The 21,778-nt window shown below is 46.0% G+C and overlaps 1 pseudogene across 1 annotated transcript; it reads left to right on the forward strand.

The window, feature by feature from the left end:
- Nucleotides 1–1,596: 1,596 nt before the first annotated feature.
- LOC311147618 (rho guanine nucleotide exchange factor 10-like protein) lies at nt 1,597–21,522 on the forward strand (annotated as a pseudogene). Its single transcript has 15 exons — nt 1,597–1,845; nt 1,960–2,089; nt 8,164–8,345; nt 8,575–8,754; nt 9,812–9,922; nt 10,243–10,337; nt 11,012–11,207; nt 11,343–11,483; nt 18,807–18,893; nt 19,143–19,363; nt 19,650–19,801; nt 20,016–20,152; nt 20,217–20,393; nt 20,671–20,791; nt 20,993–21,522. The product of its transcript is annotated as a rho guanine nucleotide exchange factor 10-like protein (transcript).
- The last annotated feature ends 256 nt before the right edge of the window (nt 21,523–21,778 follow it).

Below are 21,778 nucleotides of genomic sequence, written 5' to 3' on the forward strand. Positions count from 1 at the left end.
ATTTACAGACTTTACCAGTTCCACAATGACCATGGTCTCACCTGAGTATTGATTTCCTTACTGATCTTCCCCTTCCTCAAGGTAACACCACCATCCTGGTCGTTGTGGACCGCTTTTCCAAAGCCTGCCGCCTCCTTCCTCTGCCCGGTCTCCCCACGGCCCTGCAGACTACGGAGGCCCTGTTTACACACGTCTTCCGGCACTACGGGGTACCAGAGGACATAGTGTCTGAGCGGGGTCCCCAGTTCACATTCAATGTCTGGAAGACGTTCATGGAATGTCTGGGGGTCTCGGTCAGCCTAACCTCTGGTTTTCACCCCGAGTCTAACGGGCAGGTGGAACGGGTGAATCAGGATGTGGGTAGTTTCCTGCGGTCCTACTGCCAGAACCGGCCGGGGGAGTGGTCAATGTTCTTGCCATGGGCCGAATATGCCCAGAACTCTCTCCGTCACTCCTCCACTAACCTAACGCCATTCCAATGTGTTTTAGGTTACCAACCGGTTCTGGCACCGTGGCACCAGAGCCAGACCGAGGCTCCTGCGGTGGATGACTGGTTTTGGCGCGAGGAGGAGACGTGGAACGCTGCTCACGTCCACCTCCAACACACTGTGCGTTGTCAGAAGGCCAATGCTGACCGCCACCGCAGTGAGGCCCCGGTCTTAGTACCGGGTGATCGGGTCTGGCTCTCGACCCGGAATCTGCCCCTCCGCCTGCCCTGCCGGAAGCTGAGCCCGCAGTTTGTGGGGCCGTTCAAAGTCCTGAGGAGGATAAACGAGGTTACCTATAGGTTATTACTCCCACATGATTACCGTATTAACCCCTCGTTTCATGTGTCTCTCCTCAGGCCGGTGGTGGCTGGTCCGCTACAGGAGTCTGAGGTGCGGGAGGTTCCTCCACCTCCTCTGGACATCAAGGGGGCCCTGGCGTACTCCGTCCGTTTCATCCTGGATTTGAGGCGTCGGGTGGGGGGCCTTCAGTACCTCGTGGAGTGGGAGGGGTACGGTCCGGAGGAACGGTGCAGGGTCCCGGTGAGGGATATCCTCGATCCCTCCCTGTTGTGGGATTTCCACCGTCGCCATCCGGCTCGCCCTGCTACGCGTCCTCCTGGCCGTCCCCGAGGCCGGTGTCGGCGCGCTGCTGGAGCTGCGCGTCAAGGGGGGTGGGGGGGGGGGGTGGGGGGGGGGGGGGGGTGGGTGGGGGGGGGGGGGGGGGGGGGGGTGGTACTATCACGACTTCCTCCGAAGCTGCCTCCGCTCCTGGTTCGGGCAGGCTTCGGCGTTCGTCGTCACCGGCCTTCTAGCCACTGCCGCTCCCCATCTCATCATTCCATTTGTTTTGTCTTGTCTATTACACACACCTGGTTCATATCCCCTCATTAGTATGTGTATAAGTGTTCCCTCTGCCCCCTTGTCCTCCAGGGTATATTTTCCCCGTGTGCCTGTTTAGTTCCAGTGCACCTGTTTTGCGCACTAAACTGTTTGACGCATTTCTGCGTCACACTGTATTCCGGAAATAAACTCTGTATTCTTTGATTTACCCTCCTGCTCCTGACTCCTTCAAATCACCCATCACAACGTGTCTAGTCCGGAGGGCCAGATGGGATGGCCTGCACAGACAGCCCACCTCACCAGTCCCGATAACGTCATCACAACCAATCCGACCAGCCGCTATGACATCCTGAATAGCCCGACCAGCCCTGATGACATCTACATGACCAGTCCAGACGTCATCTTTAGGACCAGTCGTCCAGAGGTCAACTATGATGACGTGCCCTGTGAGAGCCTCCTCTCTCCTGTGGAAGGTGGGGACTCATACAGTGGTGTGTGCGTGTGCGTGTGCGTGTGTGTAAGTGCACACATGTGCGCGTGGATGTGTGTATGTGCATGTGTGTGTGCGTCTGCACATGCATGTGTGCGAGAGAATAATGTGTGTGATTAACGTCTCCCGGTTGTGTGTCAGATTGCATCTATGAGAACGAGGCCAGAGAACCATCATGGCACCAACAACGGCTGGAGCGACATTGAGTTTGAGAGCTATGATGAACAGTCAGACTTCGAGACCAAAGTCCCCACTGTGGCCCACAGCAGTAGTAAGGTAGGGAGGGCTCTTATTTTGTATATTCTGCTCCTTTTGCAATCTATATATTTTTGTATTTGTTATTCAGACCTTGATACTATACAATACTTGGTGCTACAATTATTTAATGACACCCAAGGATGTCTGTTGCATTAATGTAAGCATTGTGTCTGTGTTTGTTGAATGGAGATGTATAGTGGACTCTAGTGCACAAAAGCCTGTTTTAGCATAGGCAGCGCCATTGAGTGCTTTCACCGTTTTGAAGTAGTCAACTGGGTGAGACTTCCTATGGGTTAAGGGAGGATTACATAATTCCATCCAGGTCATCAGGATGGATCAGCCAATGAATTATACTCGTGAGCAAACATTCCATAACTGCAGGTGGCAGTAAATCGCCAACATTGGCTTTATACCTGCTCAAACAACATACTCCAGGTGGCAGAATGCACGACTTCACTACTTCAAAATGGCGCTGCCCGTGCGCTCACACACAACATAATGGGACAGATACAACATTGCAATCTCTATACATCTCTATCAGTGGAGTCTGCTGAGGGGAGAACGGCTCATAATAATGGCTGGAATGGAGTGTAATGGCTGGAATGGAGTGTTTGATACCATTCCATTCACTCCATTCCAGACATTATTATGAGTCGTCCTCCCCTCAGCAGCCTCCACTGGTCTCTATGGTCTGTTGCTATGTCTTTTCCACAAGATGGCAGTACTGTGTTGGCTCAAATATTATATTAATAGCATATTATGAAGTCCAATGCACATCACTTTTCAATCCCAAAACCAATAAAGGCTTTGGTTGTAGTAGCATTTGAGCGTGCATGCCCGACTTTACTAGTAGCCCTATGGTGTAGTATGCTAACACTTGACTATACAAAGCACAGGAGGTTGGTGGCACCTTAATTGGGGAGGACAGGCATGTGGTAATGGCTGTAGCGGAATATGTGGAAAGGTATCAACAACATCAAACACATGGTTTCCATGTGTTTGATGCCATTCCATTTGCTCATTCCAGCAGCCTCCACTGAAAAGGTATGAGTGTTTAAATCAACTACAGTTGGGTTAATAAACACACACTCATCCTATACTGAGGAGCACCTGAACACAGCTAGTTTAAAAGCACTGCCTTGCTGTGTGTTTAGTAGTTAGTGGCTTTGTCAGCAGTCTCTCTTGGTTCCTCTTCTTCTTCTCTGGGACCTTTTAGCAGTCTCTCTTGGTTCCTCTTCTTCTTCTCTGGGACCTTTTAGCAGTGTCTCTTGGTTTCTCTTCTTCTTCTCTGGGACCTTATCCACACATTGCTGCTCCTACTGCTGCTGCTAAAGTGTATTTCTCCTCTGAGTCTGTGTTGGTTATGATCAAGCAGGACTATAGTTTCTATAATATGAGGTATTGTTGATATGCTTGTTTTTAAAAAAATTAATATGTTTTAACAAAAACGTTTAATTGGAGTTTTGAAACTATATATATATATACACTGCTCAAAAAAATAAAGGGAACACTTAAACAACACAATGTAACTCCAAGTCAATCACACTTCTGTGAAATCAAACTGTCCACTTAGGAAGCAACACTGATTGACAATACATTTCACATGCTTTTGTGCAAATGGAATAGACAACAGGTGGAAATTATAGGCAATTAGCAAGACACCCCCAATAAAGAAGTGGTTCTGCAGGTGGTGACCACAGACCACTTCTCAGTTCCTATGCTTCCTGGCTGATGTTTTGGTCACTTCTGAATGCTGGCGGTGCTTTCACTCTAGTGGTAGCATGAGACGGAGTCTACAACCCACACAAGTGGCTCAGGTAGTGCAGCTCATCCAGGATGGCACATCAATGCGAGCTGTGGCAAGAAGGTTTGCTGTTTCTGTCAGCGTAGTGTCCAGAGCATGGAGGCGCTATCAGGAGACGTGGAGGAGGCCGTAGGAGGGCAACAACCCAGCAGCAGGACCGCTACCTCCGCCTTTGTGCAAGGAGGAGCAGGAGGAGCACTGCCAGAGCCCTGCAAAATGACCTCCAGCAGGCGACAAATGTGCATGTGTCTGCTCAAACGGTCAGAAACAGACTCCATGAGGGTGGTATGAGGGCCCGACGTCCACAGGTGGGGGTTGTGCTTACAGCCCAACACCGTGCAGGACGTTTGGCATTTGCCAGAGAACACCAAGATTGGCAAATTCGCCACTGGCGCCCTGTGCTCTTCACAGATTAAAGCAGGTTCACACTGAGCACATGTGACAGACGTGACAGAGTCTGGAGACGTGGTGGAGTACGTTCTGCTGCCTGCAACATCCTCCAGCATGACCGGTTTGGCGGTGGGTCAGTCATGGTGTGGGGTGGCATTTCTTTGGGGGGCCGCACAGCCCTCCATGTGCTCGCCAGAGGTAGCCTGACTGCCATTAGGTACCGAGATGAGATCCTCAGACCCCTTGTGAGACCATATGCTGGTGCGGTTGGCCCTGGGTTCCTCCTAATGCAAGACAATGCTAGACCTCATGTGGCTGGAGTGTGTCAGCAGTTCCTGCAAGAGGAAGGCATTGATGCTATGGACTGGCCCGCCCGATCCCCAGACCTGAATCCAATTGAGCACATCTGGGACATTATGTCTCGCTCCATCCACCAACGCCACGTTGCACCACAGACTGTCCAGGAGTTGCCGGATGCTTTAGTCCAGGTCTGGGAGGAGATCCCTCAGGAGACCATCCGCCACCTCATCAGGAGCATGCCCAGGCGTTGTAGGGAGGTCATACAGGCACGTGGAGGCCACACACACTACTGAGCCTCATTTTGACTTGTTTTAAGGACATTACATCAAAGTTGGATCAGCCTGTAGTGTGGTTTTCCACTTTAATTTTGAGGGTGACTCCAAATCCAGACCTCCATGGGTTGATAAATTTGATTTCCAATTTTTGTGTGATTTTGTTGTCAGCACATTCAACTAAGTATTTAATAAGATTATTTCATTCATTCAGATCTAGGATGTGTTGTTTAAGTGTTCCCTTTATTTTTTTGAGCAGTGTATATATATTTGTGGGGTAGGCTTAGGACCAAGGGGAAATTGTCTCTTTTGTAAAGGAGGGCAACACAATTGACTTGTCTTTGCTTGCTGAATGAAAGACAGTTTGAAAGACAATTTTTCCTGAATACCATGGAACCAAAGTAGGACCAATGTCTTTTTATAATGACTATCTAAGGATAATTATAAGAAGGTGTACATTTGAGCTTCTCAGCACTTTCTTAAACAAATCATTCTTCTACCTCCAATTGACATAATTTCTTCAACAGTGTTCACATCTTGTAATTTCACTGGCTGTTTCTCTTGCTTCTGCCCTGACTCTATCCCACTCTTTCCTCTCTCTTTCCTTCAAGCTCTTCCGCCCGCTCAGATGTTTTTCCAACTTGCTTGTGGGATCGGGGTCATTGTCATGGCTATGACTTTAGCTTTCTCAGGACATGCGGTGACTGAAGGAGCGTTGTGCCAAGACCAAGCAGGATCTGTCCTTGTGCAGGTACCGCATCATTATAGAGTACAGAAAGACAGCAGCTGTGTCATGATTTTCCTAAATGGTTCCGTTACCGTATCTTACCTGCCTTGACCGCTGATAAATGAAAGCACTAGTATGCTGTATATACTAGTCTGTAATTATAATCTACAGTATATCATTTGTGTATTAAGTAGTCAGAAGGGAAAGGAGACAACACAATACATTTAGGTCAGCCTCAGAGTAGCCTAGTTCTGGCCAAAGGCAGGTTGATGTGGACCCTTTGAAGAGAAGCATAGCTGTGAGGTTTCTCCTCTCCTTACTCATATATTTACAGAGCATTTCTCTCTCTCCCTCTCTTGCTCTCTACTTTCCCCTTCACTTCTCTTTGAGATAAAGCTGCTGATGGAAAAGACAAAGTTAGCTATGATGCGTAAAGTCTTGTGGTGTCGAGACAACGATGCTGATATGCTGTGTAGACAAGAAATCTGCGGACACTGTACTTGATTATAAAGGTTTATTATATCAAAGGTTCCAGCGTCAATTTACAGATTTCTGCAGAAATCCGGAGAACAACTAACCCAATCTAAAAATGATTATTCCCCCCGTCCTTTGTTGAAAACCTGATATATATCCTATGTAACATAAGATGGGTGGATTTTGATAGACCAATCCCTGGCTTCCACATATCCAAGTCTCCTCTGTTTCAGGGGGCCCCTATGGTGATGCTTTCCAGATGTTTCAGCAAAGCAGAGTAAAATTCATCTAACACACCATTTGCAAACGTCAGCCAAAATTATAAACTGTTCAGATACTACAGTCTCTTTCCTGCAGAACCCCCAACCCCCCCCCCCCCCCCCCCCCCCACCCACAGGTAAGCATTATTATTAGGGCTTCTGACTGACTGGCTGACTGACTGAATGACAAACAAACTGACTGACTGATTTAAACATTTAACTACTGTTCAAAAGTTTGGGGTCACTTAGAAATGTCCTTGTTTTCGAAAGAAAAGCAATTTTGTTGTCCATTAAAATAACATCAAATTGATCTGTAATACAGTGTAGACATTGTTAATGTTGTAAATGGCTATTGTAGCTGGAAACGGCTGATATTTTATGGAATAGCTACATAGGCGAACAGAGGCCCATTATCAGCAACAATCAGTCCTGTGTTCCAATGACACGTTGTGTTTGCTAATCCAAGTTTATCATTTTAAAAGGCTAATTGATCATTAGAAAACCCTTTTGCAATTATGTTAGCACAGCTGAAAAATGTTGTGCTGATTAAAGAAGCATTAAAACTGGCCTTCTTGAGACTAGTTGAGTATCTGGAGCATCAGCAATTGTGGGTTCGATTACAGGCTCAAAATGGCCAGAAACAAAGAACTTTCTTCTGAAACTCGTCAGTCTATTCTTGTTCTGAGAAATGAAGGCTATTCCATGCGAGAAATTGCCAAGAAACTGAAGATCTCGTACAACGCTGTGTACTACTCCCTTCACAGAACAGCGCAAACTGGCTCTAACCAGAATAGAAAGAGGAGTGGGAGGCCCCGGTGCACAACTGAGCAAGTGGACAAATACATTAGAGGGTCTAGTTTGAGAAACAGATGCCTCACAGGTCCTCAACTGGCAGCTTCATTAAATAGTACCCACAAAACACCAGTCTCAACGTCAACAGTGAAGAGGCGATTCTGGGATGCTGACCTTCTAGGCAGAGTTGCAAAGAAAAAGCCACATCTCACTGGCCAATAAAATGAAAAGATTAAGATGGGCAAAAGAACACAGACACTAGACAGAGGAAGATTGGAAAAAAGTGTTATGAACAGACGAATCAAAGGTTGAGGTGTTCGGATCACAAAGAATAACATTTGTGAGATGCAGACCAAATGAAAAGATGCTGGAGGAGTGCTTGATGCCATCTCTCAAGCATGGTGGAGGCAATGTGATGGTCTGGGGGTGCTTTGGTGGTGATAAAGTGGGAGATTTGTACAGGGTAAAAGGGATCTTGAAGAAGGAAGGCTATCACTCCATTTTGGAACGCCATGCCATACACTGTGGACGGCGCTTGATTGGAGCCAATTTCCTCCTACAACAGGACAATGACCCAAAGCACAGCTCCAAACTATGCAATAACTATTTAGGGAAGAAGCAGTCAGCTGGTATTCTGTCTATAATGGTGTGGCCAGCACAGTCACCGGATCTCAACCCTATTGATCTGTTGTGGGAGCAGCTTGACCGTATGGTACGTAAGAAGTGCCCATCAAGCCAATCCAACTTGTGGGAGGTTCTTCGGGAAGCATGGGGTGAAATCTCTTCAGATTACCTCAACAAATTGCCAACTAGAATGCCAAAGGTTTGCAAATCTGTATTTGCTGCAAATTGAGGATTCTTTGACGACGCAAAGTTTGAAGGACACAATTATTATTTATATTAAAAATCATTATTTCTAATCTTGTTAATGACTACATTTCCTATGCATTTTGCTATATTTCCTATTCTAACTAATTTCATGTATATTTTCATGGAAAACAAGGACATTTCTAAGTGACCCCAAACTTTTGAACGGTAGTGTATATGTGTGTCAATGTCCCCCTACAGAGGAAAGTGGGGATGGCACTAGTTATCTTGACGTGACGGTGTCTGAAGTGAAGCACCCGCCACCCCAGCTGAGCCCTATGCCAGAGGAGCTTACCACCCAACAGATTATTAGACGCCACATCCTTGATTCCATTGTACAAAGTGAGAGGGATTATGTGGACTCTCTCAAGAGAATCTTGGAGGTGAGTGACCTCACCATTTTATTTTTTCAACACTTAATGCCCAGAAAGTCTGAAGTAATTTTAATGCACTTACATTAACTTTAGTGGTCTTTGTTTGGGTGGCTGGTTGCAACCCCAAGCCCCCCAATTAGCACTTGTGTAGATCTGAGCACACTGGGTAGGTGTAAACACTGTGATGATGAGTCCAGTGAGCATCACTCTGATTGGTTATCCTTCTCACTGCTCCCAGGAGTACCAGAAGCCCTTGCTAGAGCCGGAAGCCCGTATCCTGAGTGATAAGAAGGCCCGGCCCATATTTTACCAGCTGCGGGAGATCCTGCAGTGCCACTCCATGTTCCAGATTCCCCTGGCATCTCGCGTGGCCGAGTGGTACCTCAGTGAGAACATCAGAGACCTCTTTGTGGCCTCGGTCAGCATGGAGGATGGCTCTATCCAAATTAAGGGACCAGGTTCGTGTTCATTAGGTCAAGCAATGAAAAAAACGTTTAAAAAAACGTTTTGCAACGTCCAATGAAAATGAGGGGTTGCCTCACTGTTTCAGTCTGTTTCGTTTCGTTTGGTACCTGGGTCGTTCCACCAATCCGGTGCCTTGAGAAGTGTAACTTTCTGTCATAAAGAGCACATGTTCAACTTAATAAAAAACACGTTTTCCCATCTCAAGAGGTTCAATAAAACAATGACTATAGTAAATGCCTATTAAGTGCCAAATAAGGTAACAGGGTTGACCGTAACAGGGTTGATGATTTCTTCTTAAATCAGCCATAAATCCCCTTGTGACAGAGGGAATGAAAACTTGTTGTGTGCAAGCTTGAGTGCCAGCTTCACAATAAAAAATAAATAAAAAATACATTTCTAGCCTGTAGTATCTATGGGTAACAGGGTTGACGTGCTATGCTTGACCCGCTCAGTTTTCCACCAAAAAACACCAGAAAATGGCCAAAAAGAGTAGAACCAGCTCATCTGCTTTTACTCTATGATTTGACTATTAGATGTACAATGTTTCTTTTAGGAAATTTTTTTTTTTAAGGAATAGTTTCACCATATTAAAACGAGAGTTCAGTTCACATAACAGGATTGACCTTAAAATTAGGGATAGACGTAATGAATAATCTTCAGAAATGACTTTGTCAAAGCAACAAAATAACTAGGCTTTACAATGATTGTGAAACTTGGAGAAATGTTGGGATTAAGTGGGTTAAAATCTTCCTAGAAGTGGCACAGGGTTGACAGAGAATTTTGGCACTTTAGAAAAAATCTGATTAATTGAATTCTCCATGTGGTCTATATTAAAGGACTATTCATTTAACTTTCAATATTGGTGCACAATTTCTACTTAAAATATCAAAGGGACGCCAAAGGCACTCATTTTGGAATACTTTGAAAATGCATCCCCCCTTCCTTCCATGTATCCTTCCACTGATCTTATAGCACATGACTGGATTTTGCATCAATTTTTCTCTTCACAGTTTTCCAAGTCAATAGTACTAGACGTGTACAGTGATTATGTCAACAACTTCACTAACGCTCTCATGAAGAAAGCCAGCATTTCCAAGACAGCTTTCCTGGAGTTTCTCTAGGTGGACTCCGCTTTCCTATTTGATCAGTCTGTTTACAATGATTTAGACTTCTTTCCTCTCCCAAGGCTGTAGAATTGTTTGCTGATACAGTATATCTATTCACATACAATAAGTTCATAGCTCATTATATATTTGCATTCCTTGTTTTCTAGTAGCATTTGCTGAAAAAGTCAGTCAGATTGCCTCCAGCCGTTCAAGGTTCATCCTGAATTTTAATGTGTGTTCGACAACGCCAGAAGGCCATATATAGCATACTCTGTTGACTGTGATCTCATGTAATGGACTCCATGTTGACCCGGGCCCTGTGCTTGTTACCCCACATAAGAAGCAAGCGTCCAGTCCCGACAGAATCACGCTTTATGGTCTTATGGTTAAACCAATCCAGCGCTTCCCTCAGTTTATCCTGCTGCTACAGGTTAGTAGCAAGATGCTCATGACAAGTCTTACAATGCATTGTAACAGCATCATAATGCATAGTGCCTGCAGGCTTTAAATAAAGGGTTAACAATTGAAAGATAATACATGTATAATACCTGCTGTTCATGATTTATATACAGTATACATCTACATGGTTTTTACATGCTACACTAACATATAAATGGTTACTTATGTTTTACAGAGTATTCAGTAATAAACTCCAGTAAACAAACCATATGAGAGAAGAGGAACAAATAAATAAAAAAGCTATTTAAGAGCTTCTCAAAACATGTATTTGTAAACATTTAAGGGCCATAGTATACAGTAGCTTGCTCTGTTAAGCATGTCTGGGGGAATCCTTTGTGTTAATAACAGGTTTAATGTTCCCCCCTCTCTCTCTCTCTCTCTCTCTCTCTCTCTCTCTCTCTCTCTCTCTCTCTCTCTCTCTCTCTCTCTCTCTCTCTCTCTCTCTCTCTCTCTCTCTCTCTCTCTCTCTCTCTCTCTCTCTCTCTCTCACACTCTCTCTCTCTCTCACACACACACTTTCTCTCTCTCTCACACACACACTTACTCTCTCTCTCTCTCTCTCACACACTTACTCTCTCTCTCACACTTACTCTTTTATTCCTGTCTCTCTCTCCTCCTCTCCCCCTACCCCCCCAGGACATCCAGGACATGCTGAAGAAGAACACTCCCCGGGCCCACCCTGACCGTCTTCCCCTGCAGTTGACCTTCACCGAGCTGGAGACTTTAGCCGAGAGAGCAGAAACGAGTCGCAGACCAGGTCGCTGAAATCCAGCAGTTGGCACGCAGCGTTGGTGACCGCCAACTGAGCAAGGGCTTTCTCGAAATGACAATATATTTTAAGGTCAATAAGAAAAGTTCATTTTTTTGTTAATTCTACTTTGTGTAAAAGTGAGTGAGTGTTTTGTGTTTTGTTGAGTTGTGTGTAGTGTGTGTAGATAGTGTGTGATGTTGTGTGATATTTGTGTCCCCTCTTCAGCTCTTGAACTCAGACTAGAGGCAGCTGATACTGTGCGAGGTGTTGATTGAGATGGTGTACGGGGAGAAAGGACAGGTCCTCAAGTCCAAGGAGCGCAAAGTCTTCCTCCGTAATGACACCCTCATCTGTGCAAACATCAGTGTCAAGTGAGTCAGCACTACCAGGATGCGACCATAGAAATAGATTCTCTATGGATGAGGCATACTGTCAAATGTCATGTTGAATGAATGTCAGCCACACTGTATATTAATGTGGACCAACGCTCTTTTTCTCCATCCTCTCCAACACGACTACTAAAGATTTGAGAGTAACAGCATTGATAATGTCATTAAAGAAGAAAGGTAAAGTTTCCCCAAGTTTGACCTAACTTCACATCTTAAAAACTTTGATCAGTGAACCTCACAAATTATTCATTGCACCCTACTTGATTCAGCTCATGCCTCATGCCAACTTTGCCCTTAACGTGTGAAAGGGTTCGCAATGCTTCACAATGCTTCCCATGCAGGATTATGGGGGAATATATGAATAGTAATGTGCCCCAAAAATCAGTAGGGGGTCCGCTGTTTGGAGAGAAATTCAACTGATCAGAAGGACTGTAATTACAATATGTATTAGAATAAGGCTGTAATGTAACAAAATGTGGAAAAGTCAAGGGGTCTGAAAATATGCAGTACCAGTCAAAAGTTTGGACATATCTACTCATTCAAGGGTGTTTCTTAATTTTTTTTACTATTTTCTACATTGTAGAATAATAGTGAAAACATCAAAACTATGAAATAACACATATGGAATCATGTAGTAACAAAAAAAGTGTTAAACAAATCAAAATATATTTAATATTTTAGATCCTTCAAAGTAGCCACCCTTTGCCTTGATGACAGCTTTCCACACTCTTGGCATTCTCTCAACCAGCATCATGAGGTAGTCACCTGGAATGCATTTGTGGAATTTCTTTCCTTCTTAATGTGTTTGAGCCAATCAGTTGTGTTGTAACAAGGTAGGGGTGGTATACAGAAGATAGCCCTATTTGGTAAAAGACCAAGTCCATATTATGACAAGAACATGCTCAAATAAGCAAAGAGAAATGAGTCCATCATTACTTCCTGATGAGGATTTTTATTAATCTAATCAATTTTAGAATAAGTCTCTAACGTAACAAATTGTGGATTTTTTTTTTACACACAGACTCCATTTCAACATCTATTTTGGTTTACATTTGGTTGAGTTGTCAACTAACATGAATTTTGGATTTAGGTTCAAAGTTGGGTGAAAAAAAAATACGAAATTCCCTTACATTGAGGACTTTTAAAAAATCCAATCAGTTTTCCATGTTGGAAACAACAATGTTTCAACCTGTTTTTGCCCAGTGGGTTGATTGTAATTCAACACTGTTGAGTTGAGTTAATCTATATTATCATTGGTATGATGATATGCAACCTTGGTCTTACCTACTCATATTCCCCGGCGCAAAAAAAACAGCACTATAACCTCAGCATTACTGAGTAAAAGGCAGGTATGTTGAGATGAAAGGTATAATGTGCTCTTCCTGTACTACACTGTTATTATGCCATGTTAACACACAACCTTAGTTTGCCTTGCAGGGCTAAAGAAACAAAGGATGTTGAAGAGGATATCAAATATGCACTGCTCCGTGAATGTGCAAAAACAAACTCATTATAATAGAATAATGCAGTTAAGATGAAAGGAAACCTTCTGTAAAGCGAAAGTAAGCCTGTGTGTTTGTGTGTGTGTCTGCCCTCATGCGTCCATGCGTCCTGTAGAGGAGATGGGATACTAACGTTATTCTCTCTCATTCTTTGAGCAAAGTGAAATCACCGGAAGACCCACAAAATGAATGACATGGCTTGTTTCAATCTGGAGTCATGTCATCTGTCAGATCTAGTGATAATCTGTGTTCCCCCCCTTTCAACATACACACTTCCGATACCGTTTCAACACACTCTCTTTCAGCTTGCCCTCTTTCACAGTCTCTGTGTCTTGGGATAGAGGAGAGATCAAAGGGTAAGCACCTTATTTCTGTTGACTCGGCTGAGGCCATTGAGTCCTGAAGATAATCCATAAAGCGAGGCAAATGCTGGATGGTATTCAAAGTAATCTTTCCAAATTGAGATTGAAAGACTCATGGCCCATGTCCCACAAATATTCCTGCATACATTACAAGTAAACAGTAAATCACATACCAGCTTGCATCCAAAATGTCACCATATTCCCTTATAGTGTACTACTTTTGATCCGAGCCCTAAGCGGGCTCTGGTCAAATGAAATGCACTATATTGGGAATAAGATGCCATTTTGGACGCAACTCAGTGTTCTTTTCTGGAAGGCGATCCCTACTCCCTCCTCTCCCTCCTCTCCTCCGACCTCTTACATACTGTGCACCACTATTCCCTTCATCTAAACTATTTGAAATTCAGATGCCTCCATCTCTGAAAGGAGAGATTGTGTGTGATGGATGGCATTTTAAAACTCAAAGGAAAATATACATTTACACCATTTGTATGGAAATGCAGCAGCAGTGGCAGAGGCCAGTTACCTTGAGACTGTGCACCACTGCAGGAGATGATGGACTGGGCCCTGTGTTTGATCTAGACCTACACAATGTTCCAATTTGCATCCATATGTAGCTTAGTAGTGTGACAAAATGTGTTGTATGGCTTCATTCTGACTGATATCCAGAGAGTGTGTGAGTGTGTGTAATCATACTGCAGCTCAACCTCACTATGTCTGTTTTGTTATCCCTGTTCCTCATTAGTCTTTATCTGCAAATATAAATGCATGTTTCGATTCAAGTATTCAACAAAACAATCTACTACACAGAGTGTAGGGTTGTCCCACGAAATGAGTCCCTTTTGCAACCCTTTGATAGAAATTGTGCAGCAATATAGGATTTTTTAAAAGCCTGTTATATTAAATGAAGTGCCCTTTAATATAGGCCAAATGGAAAATTAAATAAATCTGCCAAAATTCTACATTTTGACATGTCCCTTTGTGCAATCTCTGTGACTTCTCGGAAGACTTTAACCTACGTAGTCCTTTCCTGCAGTCAAATGACCTACTGGCCTCATGGGTGGAATGTTATTAATATTTTTCATGATTAACATTTATTAATTTTTTACTCCGAAAATCGGGTGTTTCTATGTCAAACAGTTCTGTTATATTTCAGTCTTCTGTGATGAATATAAAGTGTAATATTGGGATGCAAACTCAACATTTAATTCATTTCAACTCTATATCTGACATGGTAAAGGTGTCTTATTTTTTTAAAGCCCATAACCATGTGTGTGAGGTGTATAGTTTTGTTTCAAAGTAGATTTGTTCAAGACTACCAAGAAACACTCTGTGTGACCCTGATTTAGCCCACTGCAGTAGAAGGTTAACCTCAACATCAAGTTTTCACCATTATTTTGAGATTGAAAGACTGATGGCCCAACGTCAACAGTGAAGAGGCGACTCCGGGATGCTGACCTTCTAGGCAGAGTTGCAAAGAAAAAGTAATATCTCAGACTGCACATCTTAATCTTTTCTTTTTATTGGCCAGTATGAGATATGGCTTTTTCTTTGTAACTCTGCCTAGAAGGTCAGCATCCCGGAGTCGCCTCTTCACTGTTGACGTTGAGACTGGTGTTTTGCGGGTACTATTTAATGAAGCTGCCAGTTGAGGACCTGTGAGGCGTCAGTTTCTCAAACTAGACACTCTAATGTATTTGTCCTCTTGCTCAGTTGTGCACCGGGACCTCCCACTCCTCTTTCTATTCTGGTTAGAGCCAGTTTGCGCTGTTCTGTGAAGGGAGTAGTACACAGCGTTGTACGAGATCTTCAGTTTCTTGGCAATTTCTCGCATGGAATAGCCTTCATTTCTCAGAACAAGAATAGACTGACGAGTTTCAGAAGAAAGTTCTTTGTTTCCTGCCATTTTGAGCCTGTAATTGAACACACAATTGCTGATGCTACAGATACTCAACTAGTTGTCACGCCCTGGCTCTAGGGACTCTTTTATGTTGAGCCAGTGTGTGTAGAGTCTATGTTTTGTGTTATATGTTTCAGTTTCTAGTTAATGTGTTTCTATGTTGGCCGGGGTGGTTCTCAATCAGAGGCAACGTGAATCAGCTGTTGCTTGTTGTCTCTGATTGGGAACCATACTTAGGCAGCCGTTTGGGCAGTTGTGTTTGTGGGATCTTGTTCCGTGTTGGTTTGTGTATTTGACCGTGGACTTCACGTATCGTTTTGTTGTTTTTGTTCGTGTGGTGAATATAAATAAAGTATGTTCGCATTCCACGCTGCGCCTTGGTCCGCTCCTTTTGACGATCGTGACAGAAGATCCCACCATAACAGGACCAAGCAGCGTGTCCAGGAGCAGACAGCCTGGACTTGGGAGGAGATATTGTACGGGAAAGGGTCCTGGACTTGGGAGGAGATCCAGGCCGGTATGGATCGCCGTCCGTGGGAGGAGACGGTGGAGGCGCGCCGTAGAGAGGAGCAGCGGCGCCAACCGGGCCGACGTCGGACACGCAAGAGGCAACCCCAAGAAATGTTTAGGGGGGGGCACACGGCATGGACGACGGGGCTGCTGGAGGCAGCTACAGGGCGAGTTTGGGGATTAGGAGAGGAGGCCACCGGGTTTGGGGGGCCGGAAGGGAGGTTGGCGGAGCCTAGAGGTAGAGCAGAGCCAACTCCCCGTACTCAGGCTAGGCAGCGTGAGAGTGGGCAGGTTCCGAGATATGCGGAGCTGCGTACTGTGCCGCGAGTGGTCGGGCACAGTCTGGTACGTCCTGTGCGAGCACTACGCACGTGTCGTGCTAAGGTGGGCATGCAGCCAGGACGGAGTGTGCCGGCTCAACGCTCGTGGCCTCCAGTGCCCCTCCTCGGTCCCGGATATCCTGCGCCAGTGTCACGTGCTGTTGTGCCAGTACGTGTACACAGCCCTGTACGTCCTGTGCTGATGCCTCACACAGTGTGTTAAGATAGGCATTCAGCCAGGACGGGTTGTGTCAGCTCTTCGCTCCAGACCTCCAGTCCGTCTCCACAGCCCGGTCCGGCCTGTTCCTGCCCCTCGCACCAAGCCAATGGTGTGCGTCGCCAGCCCGGTCCGGCCTGTTCCTGCCCCTCGCACCAAGCCAATGGTGCGCGTCGCCAGCCCGGCCCGGCCTGTTCCTGCTCCCCGCACCAAGCCAATGGTGCGCGTTGCCTGCCCGGCCCAGCCTGTTCCTGCCCCTCGCACCAAGCCTATGGTGCGCGTCGCCAGCCCGGTCCGGCCTGTTCCTGCTCCCCGCACCAAGCCTATGGTGCGCGTCGCCAGCCCGGCCCGTTCCTGCTCCCCGCACCAAGTCAGTGGTGCGCGTCGTCAGCCCGGCCCGGCCCGTTCCTGCTCCCCGCACCAAGCCTGTGGTGCGCATCGTCAGCCCGGTCCGGCCCATTCCTGCTCCCCGCACCAAGCCAGGGGTGCGCGTCGTCAGCCCGGTCCGACCCATTCCTGCTCCCCGCACCAAGCCTGTGGTGCGCATCGCCAGCCCGGTCCGGCCCATTCCTGCTCCCCGCACCAAGCCAGGGGTGCGCGTCGTCAGCCCGGTCCGGCCCATTCCTGCTCCCCGCACCAAGCCTGTGGTGCGCGTCGTCAGTCCGGCACAGCCCGTGCCCGTTTCACCGGTGCCTGGTCAGGTACCGGTCAGCTGCTCCACACCGGAGCCTAAGCAATCCGCTCCACCGATGTCCAGTCCAGCTCCAGCCAGCGGGGCCAGACCAGACCAGGGACACTACGGGGGGGTTATTAGAGGGTGGTGGTCACGCCCGGAGCCGGATCCGCCTCCTTTTATTGTTTCTTTAAACAGCACAACAGTTTTTAGCTGTGCTAACATAATTGCAAAAGGGTTTTCTAATGATCAATTAGCCTTTTAAAATGATAAACTTGGATTAGCAAACACAACGTGCCATAGGAACACAGGACTGATGGTTGCTGATAATGGGCCTCTGTACGCCTATGTAGATATTCCAATAAAAATCTGCCGTTTCCAGCTACAATAGCCATTTACAACATTAACAATGTCTACACTGTATTTCTGATCAATTTGATGTTATTTTAATGGACAAAAAAATTGCTTTTCTTTCGAAAACAAGGACATTTCTAAGTGACCCCAAACTTTTGAACGGTAGTGTAGATCATCAAGGACATCAACCACCCGAGCCACTGCCTATTCACCCCGCTATCATCCAAAAGGCGAGGTCAGTACAGGTGCATCAAAGCTGGGACCAAGAAAATTAAAAACAGCTTCTATCTCAAGGCCATCAGACTGTTAAATAGCCATCACTAGCACATTAGAGGCTGCTGCTGCCTATTGAAATCACTGGCCACTTTAAGAAAGGGAACACTAGTCACTTTAATAATGTTTACATATCTTGCACTACACATCTCATATGTATATACTGTATTCTATTCTATAATATTCTACTGTATCTTAGTCCATGCCGCTCTGTCATTGCTTGTCCATATATGTATATATTCTTAAATTCCATTCCTTACTAGATTTGTGTGTATTGGGTATATGTTGTGAAATTGTTAGATATTACTTGTTAGATATTACTGCACTGTCGGAACTAGAAGCAGAAGCATTTCGCTACACCCGCAATAACATCTGCTAAACACGTGTATGTGACAAATAAAATGTGATTTGATTTATATAAAACACAGGAAAATCACTGGAAACTACACACTGTGACAAGACATTTCGCTGCGTATTGAGTCAAACAAGCTTTATTCTGCCATGTTCAAAACAACTTGGAACTCGGTACTGGGAACTCTGAAATCGACTTTCAACTTCAGTGCGTTCAGGACAACTGGGAACTCACAAAAAAACAGCTCTGACTGGGATTTGTTTTTTTGAACGTACCTCCAACTCAGAATTCCATGTCAGAAACTCTGGATTCTTTCTAGAGCTCTTTCTAGAGTTCTGACTTTCCGACCTGAAGATCACTGACGTCATTATATTACCTCGTTTTTTTATATAGTTCCCAGTTGTCTTGAAAGCACCATTCCTGTGTGAGATGAGTATTCTTTTTTTACTTGTCCTGGAATTTGGAATTGGTAACCATTTTGGATTGAGTAGAGCATTAGATGCATACTCAAAACACTCTCACATACTCTGTGTCCTCTGACTCTGAACATTAAGTAAAGCGGGATGTTGCAGAGACGTTCTAATAATGTCAAAGGAAATCCATTTCCTCAGGTCATTATTCAACATCCGTATTGAGGCAAAGGAACATTCTGGTAACCAACAAAATAAAAATGGAAAATGTAGCTGTAATATGCAATATATTGCCTATAATGCAGAATACCGCCTATATCCATATAACCAAAGACACTTACTACGCGTTTCCAATCCTCTTTGCTATAACTGTAGTGATTACAGTAGGTCTGTGGGTTTAACTGAGCATTTGTTGTGTTGTCTGCAGCTGGACACGGCACTTTACAACCCGGTCCGTTGTGCCCCGCTGAGCTTCTCTGCAGCCAGTACATCTCTACCGAAGGGCTATCTCTGGGTAAGCACCGCAAACTCTAAATAGATTCCAGGCCTGAACTGAGCTGCGGAGAGGAGGAGGTTAGGTTAGGGAAGGGGTAGGAAGTGTAATGAAGGTGGTCCAATGAACTATGTTGGTTCATGTGATGAGTAACCTAGGTCTTGGCTTTAGCTCTGTAGCTCAGAGGGCTGATGCGGTCTAGTGTCACACAGAAGACCTGTGATCAATAGCTGGTCGGCCCCATTAACATCCTCTCTCTGTAATGACCAGGTGGCCAGTGGAGGTGACCGCAACCATGGTCCAGTGGAAATCTTCTCTCTGAACCGCTCCACGCAGCACATGGTCAAGCCCATCCAGCTGGGGGCGCCAGTCCTGTTTCTGGACCACATGATGGAGCCCTGTCCCACCGAAGAGGAAGAGGATGGGGACGCTGCTGCAAAGAACACAGCCAGCACTGGCAACACCATCTGTGTAGGCCTGCAGGATGGCAAGTGAGTCATCATGTACACTGTAGTACAAACAAACATTGCTGAATTTTTTATCCTGCAACGTATGGATTTGTTTATCCCCTATTCTCCATCAAGGAACCAACAAATCAGAAAAAAAGTGCCAGACTTAACATTAAGTATTCAGTTCATTGTGACATGTATTGTCCATAGCAATGATAGTAGAAACCGGAACGTAGCAGCCCCACACACAATTCAGGTTGAATTCAGGTTGTCTCATGTTATTGTCATTGTCATATACCTAACATTTCTCATTAACTCCATTTCCCAGCATCCGTGTGTACAGTAGCGTGGAAACTGCCACCCAGTGCCTTCTGACCTTCTCCCACCCAGACAGTTGTCCAGTTCTGTGCCTGAAACAAACTTTCCTGTTCACTGGGCTGAGGAACAGAAAAGTTGCCGTTTACGCTCGGAAGAGTGGATGTGAAACTGCGAACCAACTGTATAATCATACAGTCATATCCTGCAATTTTCTCGTATAATCAAGGTAATCAATTACAATAATTAAAATGAACATGATGGGCCTATTGCAATGAGCATTGGCCAGCATACTAACACAAGGTAATCTCTCGTTAAACCATAAATACGCGCTAAACTCACCTGCACAGGTGATCTCAATTGCAACCATCATTGGCCACCGATTTAACGATCCCTAAAGCGGATGTGACTGTGGGCAGTGGCCCCATCCGCACCCTCCTAATCCTGGAGAACACTGTGTGAGCCAGCTGTGCCAACTTCGTCACCGTCATCCAGGGCTCCAGCCTCCACACCCAGGTGGGCAAAACACATCCTTCTATACACCCTCATTTACACAGGGCTGAATGAAAGAGGGAGAGAGGAAAAGAAGAGAGACCTGGAGCCCGGGGTCAGTGTGAGTCACATGGTGCTGGCGGGGGGAGGGGTTTGGATGGCCTTATCCGAGGGCTCATACATCCATCTGTTCCACACGGAGATACTGAAGCACCTGCACGAGATCAACATCTCAACACGCTCCACCTTCCTCAGCCCAGGCAAGTACAGTGTAGAAGGTCACAGGTCACCGACTACTTTTTTCACTTACATTTTTCAAGTCCACCCCCTAGACACTTGTGTAGGTCTAAAATAATTGGATACAGGTATGAGCAATCTGGTAATAGGTCCACATTGCCCTATGTAAGGCTAAGTGGATTTTTACCCCTATTGATCATGTGTATTCATCGAGGCTAAGGTTGGATGTGGACGTGGGAAGCTGCAACGTTGACATGAACAGAAGGAAGTGACAGAGAGGTGCTTGTGTCTCTCTTCCAGGTCAGCAGGGCAGCGTCTGGGTCACCAGTCTACTCATCAGTCAGGGGCTGCTGTGGGTGGGCACCACCCAGGGTATCATCATCACCCTGCCCATGCCCAAACAGGAGGGCATCCCCAAAATAACAGGTCAGGCTTGGCAAAGACACAACCAACGTTTGCACATTAAACCTGGCATCTGGTGGCATCAAGTTACTCCCGTTGCGTTGGTGTGACTGGCTGTATTTTGAATTATAATTTTCAAATAAAACCAATCAACCAACCAACCCACCAATCAACCAATCAGGCTGTGTTTTCTAACTGAGGCCTTGTGTGCTGTTTGTCCCACAGGTAAAGGGATGACGTCTGTAAACACTCACTGTGGCCTTGTGGATTTCCTCGTGGCCACCTCCAGCACCCTGTCCCCAGACATGCTCTTCGACACTGCCGACCAGGCCAATGGGGGAGCGGGAGGAGGAGAAGGAGAGGGTGGGGAGCTGAGGATTGAATCGTCCCAGGAGTCACTCTCGCAACCGGACTGCTCCTCCCCCCAGTGAGAGCCCACCAAGGCCAAAGGAGTGCTGCTCCAGTATCGCCTCCAGCTGTTCGGCAAGCAGCTGACGGCCGAACCTGGTCAGAGCCCCTGTGACGCCCCACCAGAAACCCCGGATCACAGCCCAGAGGACGGCTCCATCTACGAGCTGAGCGAGGACCCTGACATGTGGATGCGGGGGCAGTCCCCAGCCAGTGAGGGGCACGGGAAAGGCAAGGTGACCTTGGCTGCAGTCTTTTGGGGGTTCCGTAGGCTTGGGGAGGGGACTACAGCAGCCAATAGGGAGCCAGATGAAAGTACGCTCATGGTTTGGCAACTCCCAGGCTGATTGGTCGGTGGCTCCTCTGGCTCCTCCCTCTCACCTGATGTATTGCGTGCTCTAGGAAAAAGAGACACTATTAAGCAATATATTTCAGGATGGTAGACTAGACTGTTTCAGGAAGGGCTATATACTATGGTACATTCCTCTACTACCTTGGTGGTTGGATCTCTGGATGGAGTCTAGTGGTGTGCTGCTGCTTCAAACTGACATGTTTCAGGCCCTGGGGCCACGTCGTAGTCCCATCTGAGGGAACTCTAAACTC

This window comes from Coregonus lavaretus (genome assembly GCF_964263955.1).
Source record: "Coregonus lavaretus genome assembly, chromosome: 20".
In the NCBI taxonomy this organism is placed as follows: Eukaryota; Metazoa; Chordata; class Actinopteri; order Salmoniformes; family Salmonidae; genus Coregonus; species Coregonus lavaretus.